We start from the raw sequence: 8,961 nt of genomic DNA, 5'->3' as shown, positions 1-8,961 counted from the left end.
ACTGTAGCCCACAAGGCTCCTCTGCCCATGGGATTTTCCAGGCAAGAATACAGGAGTGGGTTGCAATTTTCCTCCTCCAGGGGATCTTCCCAACCCAGGAATCAACCCGTGTCTACTGTGTCTGCTTTTCTGCTTAGACACTCAGTCATGTCCAAATCTTTGTGACCCCATGAAATATAGAGTCTTCTCCAACACCACAGTTCAAAAGCATCAATTCTTTGGCACTCAGCTTTCTTCACAGTCCAACTCTCACATCCATACATGACCACTGGAAAAACCATAGCCTTGACTAGATGGATCCTTGTTGGCAAAGTAGTGTCTCTGCTTTTGAATATGCTATCTAGGTTGGTCATAACTTTTCTTTCGAGGAGTAAGCGTCTTTTAATTTCATGGCTGCAGTCACCATCCGCAGTGCTTTTGGAGCCCAAAAAAATAGAGTCTGCCACTGTTTCCACTGTTTCCCCATCTATTTCCCAGGAAGTGGTGGGACCATGCCATGATCTTCATTTTCTGAATGTTGAGCTTTAAGCCAACTTTCTCACTCTCCACTTTCACTTTCTTCAAGAGGCTTTTTAGTTCCTCTTCACTTTCTGCCATAAGGGTGGTATCATCTGCATATCTGAGGTTATTGATATTTCTCCCAGCAATCTTGATTCCAGCTTGTGCTTCTTCCAGCCTAACGTTTCTCATGATGTAATTATGTTCCATTTTAATCTGTTGTAATGTCAGAAAGAATATGGCACAGTAGGTATATGTACAGTATTCTCCATTGAAGCCTGTATTTACTAGCTTACTAGTAGTAAATTATGAGCTATTTCAAATCCTAAAAGATGATGCTATGAAAGTGTGCCACTCAATATGCCAGAAAATTTTGAAAACACAGCAGTGGCCACAGGACTGAAAAAGTTCAGTTTTCTTTCTAGTCCCAAAGAGGGGCCAATGCCAAAGAATATTCAAAGTATGGCACATTTGCAGTCATTTCACACACTAGCAAAGTAGTACTCAAAATCCTTCAAGCTAGGCTTCAACAATATGTGAACCAAGAATTACCAGATATACAAGCTGGATTTAGAAAAGGCAGAGGAAGCAGAGATCACATTGCCTACATCTGTTTGATCATAGAAAAAGCGAGAGAATTCCAGAAAAACATATACTTCTGCTTCATTGACTATGCTAAAGACTTTGACTGTGTAGACCAAAGCAAACTGTGGAAAATTCTTAAAGAGATAGGAATACCAGAACACCTTACCTGCCTTCTGAGAAACCTGTATGCAGGTTTTGACAAGCAACAGTTAAAACCGGACATGGAACAATGGACTGGTTCAAAATTGGGAAAAATGTACATCAAGGCTACATATTGTCACCCTGCTTATTTTATTTATGTGCAGAATATATCATGTGAAATGCCATGCTGGATGAAGCACAAGCTGGAATCCAGATTGTGAGTGACATACCAATAACCTCATATATGCAGATGATACCTCTTTAATTAGAGAAGGCAAAGAGGAATTATAGAACCTCTTGATAAAGGTGAAAGAGGACAGTGAAAAAGCTGGCTTAAAACGCAACATTCAAAAAACTAAGATCATGGAATCTGGTCCTATCACTTCATGGGAAATAGATGGGGAAACAACGGAAGCACTGACAGACTTAATTTTCTTGAGCTCCAAAATCACTGTAGATAGTCACTGGGCAGTCTTGAAATTAAAAGACACTTGCTCCTTGGAGGTAAAGCAATGGCAAAAATAGACAGCATATAAAATCAGAGACATTACTTTGCCAACAAAGGTCTGTATAGTCAAAGCTATGTTTTTTCCAGTAGTCATGTACAGATGTGAGAACTGGACAATAAAAAAGTCTGAACGGTGAAGAACTGATGCCTTTGAACTGTGGTGCTGGAGATAACTCTTGAAAGTCCTTTGGACTGCAAGGAGATCAAACCAGTCAATCCTAAAGGAAATCAACCCTGAATATTCATTGGAAGTACTGATCCTGATGCTGAAGCTCCAATACCTTGGCCACATGATGCAAAGAGCCATCTCAGTAGAAAAGACTCTAATGCTGGAAAGATTGAAGGAAGGAGGAGAAGGGGATGACAGAGGATGAGATGGTTGGATGGCATCACTGACTCAATGGACATGAGTTTGAGCAAAGCCCGGGAAATGGTGAAGGACAGGGAAGCCTGGTGTGCTGCAGTTCATGGGGTTGCAAAGAGTTGGACATGACTGAGCACCTAAACAACACAAGTAGAAAATTATAGGTACCTTTAATTATCTGTAATTGATTAGAATAATATGATGAATGCGTTTAAATAATCATTAATATTAATTCTTTAAATACTATCATGTGATGCAGATGTTATTTTTATTAGAACAAAAGGAGAAAAAGGAATCTCTGGAGTGTTATAACACACAAGAATAATAAGCTTTTTGGTACAATCCTTTGTAGAGTAACTAATTATAAAATGTACATCAAAAGAAGACTTTTTTCATACATATTCCATCAGTTAATTGTATTCTTCTTAGCTACAAGTTTCTTAATTTTATCTTACATCTCTATAATTGACTTAAATTTTAATGTTAACTTTATTTCACAAAGTTTTCTCTGAGTTTTTTTTTAATATAAATTTATTTATTTTAATTGGAGGCTAATTACTTTACAGTATTGTATTGGTTTTGCCATATATCAACATGAATCCACCACGGGTGTACACATGTTCCCCATCCTGAACCCCCCTCCCACCTCCCTCCCCATACCATCCCTCTGGGTCATCCCAGTGCACTAGCCCCCAGCATCCTATATCATGCATCGAACCTGGACTGGTGATTCGTTTCGTATATGATATTATACATGTTTCAATGCCATTCTCCTAAATCATCCCACCCTCTCCCTCTCCCACAGAGTCCAAAAGACAGTTCTATACATCTGTGTCTCTTTTACTGTCTCACATACAGGGTTACTTTTATATAAGTAATCATATGTCTAAAATCTGTTTTATTTTTTTGCTCACATCTTTAAACCATTTTCATATAGCTCCATGCCATCTTTCCTCTACAAGCACTTTCAATGGTTGGGGACAAACATTTTCAGTTTTTAAATCTTATTTCCATGAAACTTATGTATATTTAAAAATATCCATGTATATTTATATGTATTTGACCCTCAGTGAGTGGGCCAGGATCCTTAATAACCATCATCAGGTACATAACTCTCAGTTGCTTATTCACCCTGAGGAATACTAAAGGAAGCTTCCCTGTTGCAAACCAATGCCAGAAATTTGGACTGTTTGCATCTGTTTTTGCTCTTTATTCTTCTATTGTTTATGATGAAATACTTCATATACCTAAAAGAGAGTTCAGTGTTTGGGTGTTTTTTTATGTATAAAGATAATAGATTTTTAGCTCCAACCAAGTGAAGAAAAACTACACTGCAAACCCTCCAGACATTTCCCATTTATTGCTCCCTATGCAAATACTTTGGCCTCTCTAAAAATTAAGGATTATTTTGCCTTAAGTAATAGCCATTCCTTTGTTTTTATTTATATTCTTTGTATGTATAACTGGATCCTTAACATTATAGTTTTGCATATTATAGGAATAGAATTTTATATGGACCTGTCCAAATTCTTTATTTCTTGTTTCTTTTGTTCAGTATTATATTTATGAATTTCAATTCTTGTTTATATATCTGTGATTCTTTGTTGTCTATTGCTATATGTTACTTCGTTACGTGATTATTTGGTTCCCAAATATTATTAATAAACATTTCCAGCATTTCCAGGTTTGCAATTGGAGAAAACATTGCTATGACTATTTTTGTTCATGTTTCCCAGTGCACATTAACAAGAGATGTACTTGAAAATTTCCTGATGGTGATTTTGCTGAGTGGGTTTATGAATGTTTAGCTTCACTAGAAAATGTCAAATTGTTTTTTTCCAAAATAGTCTAATCAATTTAAACCAGGCAAATGTGGGCTTTTCTGAGACTCTCTAGTATTTACAAATTGATATTTGAAGACATTTAAGCTTTTGCTGACATAGTAAGTTTACACATATACACACACAGACACAAAGAAATGTCTGGTCTAGATGATTTTACTGATGAATTTTTTCTAAATCTTTAGGCACCATTATTACAGCAAATTTCAGAGGACTGAAAAAGAACAAAAATCCTCTGGCTGTAGCTCATTGCCCCCAAGTCTTATCAAATCTGAGGATTTTCAATACATAAAAATTATAGAAGAGTTTCTATCATAAACTCAAGAGGCAAAACATTTTAATAAAAATAAAAGTAAGTAAAACCAATCTTGCATTAATATGTTATGACCAAGTAATGTTTGCTCAAGAAGGGTAAACTTGCAGGAAATCCATAGAATTGTAACAAATTAATATACAGAAACATCAATTACATAGAGTTGAAAGATGAGAAGGGGTAGCTCGCATATCCTGTGACAATAGTACAGCCTAAAAGAAAGAAGAAAGACTAGTTTCTGGGTAAAGACTAAGCCAATGAAAAGCCATGGACTCTATGTTTACTAAAGCCCTCCAAACTTACTTTCTTCTCTATAAAAACATCTTCTTCCCTTGACATGGCATACTCACACATGGCTAGTCATGGTGACAGATCTTGAATTTCAATTATCTGCTGATCCCAAATGAACTCAACTTTGCTGGACAAATATCTGGCAGTCTATTCATGTTAGATCATCAGAATTCACCATATTTCTAGAAAAAATGAGAAATATATATGAATATATTTGGCTTATTCTAATTTTTGTCTAATGAGAACAAAGTCATGAGCATTTATACATAATCTATATACATAAATATATCTTAAAGATAATTTCATAATGTTGATGTGTATATTTAAATAATAAATTAAATGCATGTTAATTTTTTCTGGATATATAGTCCCAGGAGTTGTATTGCTGTGTCATATGGCAAGTCTTTTTAGTTTTTAAGGAACCTCCATACTGTTCTCTAGGATATGTTGGCAATTGAACTCTGCTTCCTCTGCCTTTTCTAAATCCAGCTTGTACATCTGAAAATTCTCAGTTCATGTACTGTTGAAGCCTAGCTTGAAGGATTTTGAGCATAATCTTGTTAACATGTTTGGCATTGCCTTTCTTTGAGACTGTAATGAAAACTGATCTTTTACAGTCCTGAGGCCACTACTGAGATTTCCAAATTTGCTGGCATATTGAGACCAGCACTTTCACAGCATCATCTTTGAGGATTTGAAATAGCTCAGCTGGAAATCCATCACCTCTGCTAGCTTTGTTTGTATTAATGCTTCATAAAGCCTACTTGACTTCACACTCCAGGATGTCTGGCTCTAGGTGAGTGATCACACCATCACGGTTTTCTGAGTCACTAAGAGTTCTTTTGTACACTTCTGTGTATTTGTGCCACCTCTTCTTAATATCTTCTGCTTCTGTTAGGTCCTTGCCATTTTTGCCCTTTATTGTAGCCATCTTTGCATGAAATATTCCCTTGGTATCTCCAATTTTCTTGAAGAGATCTCTAGTCATTCCTGTTCTATTGTTTTCCTCTATTTCTTTGCATTGTTCACTTAGGGAGTTTTTTTAAAAAAATCTCTCCTTACTATTCTCTAGAATTCTTCATTCAGTTGGGTTTATCTTTCCCTTTCTCCTTTGGCTTTTAATTCTCTTCTTCTCTCAGCTATTTGTAAGGCCTCCTCAGACAACAACTTTGCCTTTGGATTTCTTTTTCTTGGGAATGGTTTTAGTCATCACCTCCTGTACAGTGCTATAAACCTCCAGCCATAATTCTTCAGGAACTCTGTCTACCAGATCTAGTACCTTTAATCTATTTGTCACCTCCACTGCATAATCATAAGGAATTTGATTTAAGTCATAGCTGAATTGTCTAGTGGCTTTCCCTACTTTTTTCCATTTGAGCCTGAATTTTGCAATAAGGAGCAGATAATCTGAGCCACAGTCAGCTCCAGAGCTTGTTTTGTTGACTGTATAGAGCTTCTTCATCTTCAGCTGCAAATAATATTATCAATCTGATTTTGGTATTGATCATCTTGTGATTTCTATGTGTAGAGTCATCTCTGTGTTGTTGGAAGAAGGTGTTTTGCTATGACCAGTACACCCTCTTGGCAAAACTCTGTTAGCCTTTGTCCTGCTTCATTTGGTACTCCAAAGCCAAACTTGCCTGTAACTCCAGGTATCCCTTGATTTCCTACATTTGCATTCCAGTCCCCTATAATGAAGAGGACATCTTTTTTTGGTGTTAATTCCAAGAGGTCTTGTAGTTCTTCACAGAACTGCTCAACTTGATCTTCTTTGGCATTAGTGTTTGGAACATAGACTTGGATTTCTGTGATGTTAAGCAGTTTGCCTTGTAAATGAACTGAGATCATTCTGTCACTTTTTTTGCTGATCATTTAAAAAAAAATCTGCTTCATTGAGTATGCTAAAGTCTTTGTGTGGATCACAACAAATTGTGGACTATTCTTGAAGAGATGGGAATAACAGACCACTTTGTCTGCCTGCTGAGAAACCTGTATGCAGATCAAGAAGCAACAGTTAAAGCTGAACATGGAAAAAGGACTGGTTCAAAATTGCGAAAGGAGTACATAAAGGCTGTATATTGTCACCCTGTTTATTTAACTTATATGCAGAGTACATCATGTGAAATGCTGGGCTGGATGACCCACAAGGTAAAACCAAGATTGCTGGAAGAAATATCAACAAACTCATATATACAGATGATATATCTTTGATGGCAGAAAGTGAAGATGAACTGAAGAGCCTCTTGATGAAGAGGAAATTGAAAAAGTAGGCTTAAAACTCAGCATTCAAGAAATTAAGATCACGGCATCTGGTCCTATCACTTCATGGCAAATAGATGGGGAAAAAGTGACATATTTTATTTTCTTTGGCTTAAAATCACTGCAGACGGTGACTGCAGCCATGAAATTAAAAGATGTTTGCTCTCTGGAAGAAAAGCTATGGCAAACCTAGACAGAATATTAAAAAGCAGAGACATTGTTTTTGGACAAAGATTTGTATAGTCAAAGCTATGGTTTTTCTGGTAGTCATGTACAGATGTGAGGATTGGACCATAAAGAAGACAGAGTGCTGAAGAATTGATTCTTTCAAACTTCAGTGCTGGATAAGACTCTTGAGAATCCACTGGACAGCAAAGAGATCCAACCAGCCATTCCTAAGGAAAATCAACCCTGAATATTCATTGGAAAGACTGATGCTGCAGCTGAAGCTCCAACACTTTGGCCACCTGATGCAAAGAGCCGAGTAATTGGAAAAGACCTTGATGTGACAAAGGTTGAGGGCAAGAGGAGAAGGGGTTGACAGAGGATGAGCTGGTTGGATGGCATCACTGACTCAATGAACATGAGTTTAAGCAATCTCAAGGAGATAGCAAAGGACAACCTGTTGTGCTGCAGTTCATGGGGTGACAGAGGCAAACACAACCTAGTGACTGAACAATAACAATGTACTCTTCTCCATAGTGACCTCATCAATTTACATTTCCACCAACAGTTTCCCCTTTTTCCACACCCTCTCCAGCATTTGTTCATGATAGACATTTTTATTTTGGGTATTCAGACCAGTCTGAGATAATACCTTATTGTACTTTTGATTTCTGTTTCTCTAATTATAACAGAATTATGACAGAATGTGGTCCACTGGAGAAGGCAAACCACTTCAGTATTCCTGCCTTGAGAACCCCATGAACAGTATGAAAAAGCAAAATGATTGGATAATGAAAGGGGAACTCCCTGGGTCGGTAGATGCCCAATATGCTACTGGAGATCAGTGGAGAAATACCTCCAAAAAGAATGAAGGGATGGAGCCAAAGCAAAAGAAATACCCAGTTATGGATATGACTGGTGATAGAAGCAAGGTCCAATGCTGTAAAGAGCAATATTGCATAGGAACCTGGGATGTGAGGTCCTTGAATCAAGGAAAATTGGAAGTGGTCAAATAGGAGATGGCAAGATTGAACGTCGACATTCTAGGAATCAGCAAACTAAAATAGACTGGAATGGGTGAATTTAACTCAGATTACCATTATATCTACTACTGTGGGCAGGAATCACTTAGAAGAAATGGAGTAGCCATCATAGTGAACAAAAGAGTCTTAAATGCAGTACTTGGATGCAGTCTCAAAAACGACAGAATGATCTCTGATCGTTTCCAAAGCAAATCATTCAATATCACGGTAATCAAAGCCTATGCCCCAACCAGTAGTGCTGAAAAAGCTGAAGTTGAACAGTTCTGTGAAGACCCACAAGAACTTTTAGAACTAACACCCAAAAAAGATGTCCTTTTCATTATAGGGGACTGGAATGCAAAAGTAGGAAGTCAAGAAACACCTGGAGTAACAGGCAAATTTGGCCATGGAGTACGGAATGAAGCAGGGCAAAGGCTAATAAATTTTTGCCAAGAGAATGCACTGGTCATAGCAAACACCCTCTTCCAACAACACAAGAGAAAACTCTACACATGGACATCACCAGATGCTCAACACCAAAATCAGATTGATTATATTCTTTGCGCCCAAAGATGGAGAAACTAAACAGTCAGCAAAAACAAGACTGGGAGCTGACTGTGGCTCAGATCATGAACTCCTTATTGCCAAATTCAGATTTAAATTGAATAAAGTGGAGAAAACCACTAGACCATTCAGGTATGACCTAAATCAAATCCCTTATGATTATACAGTGGAAGTGAGAAATAGATTTAAGAGGCTAGATCTGATAGACAGACTGCCTGATGAACTATGGACTGAGATTCATGACATTATACAGGAGACAGGGATCAAGACCATCCCCATAGAAAAGAAATGCAAAAAAGCAAGATGGCTGCCTTACAAAAAGCTGTGAAAAGAAGAGAAGTGAAAAGCAAAGGAGAAAAGGAAAGATATAAGCATCTGAATGCAGAGTTCCAAAGAATAGCAAGGAGAGA

The 8,961-nt window shown here is 37.4% G+C and overlaps 1 pseudogene; it reads left to right on the top strand.

Annotated features, from left to right (window-relative positions):
• Positions 1 to 7,840: 7,840 nt before the first annotated feature.
• On the top strand, positions 7,841 to 8,675 carry LOC139180333 (craniofacial development protein 2-like; annotated as a pseudogene).
• Positions 8,676 to 8,961: the final 286 nt, after the last annotated feature.

The sequence above is a fragment of the Bos indicus genome, chromosome 28 (genome assembly GCF_029378745.1).
Source record: "Bos indicus isolate NIAB-ARS_2022 breed Sahiwal x Tharparkar chromosome 28, NIAB-ARS_B.indTharparkar_mat_pri_1.0, whole genome shotgun sequence".
Taxonomy (NCBI): domain Eukaryota; kingdom Metazoa; phylum Chordata; class Mammalia; order Artiodactyla; family Bovidae; genus Bos; species Bos indicus.
Note: the sequence above shows the minus strand (reverse complement) of the source record. Positions and strands in the feature narration are given on the sequence as shown.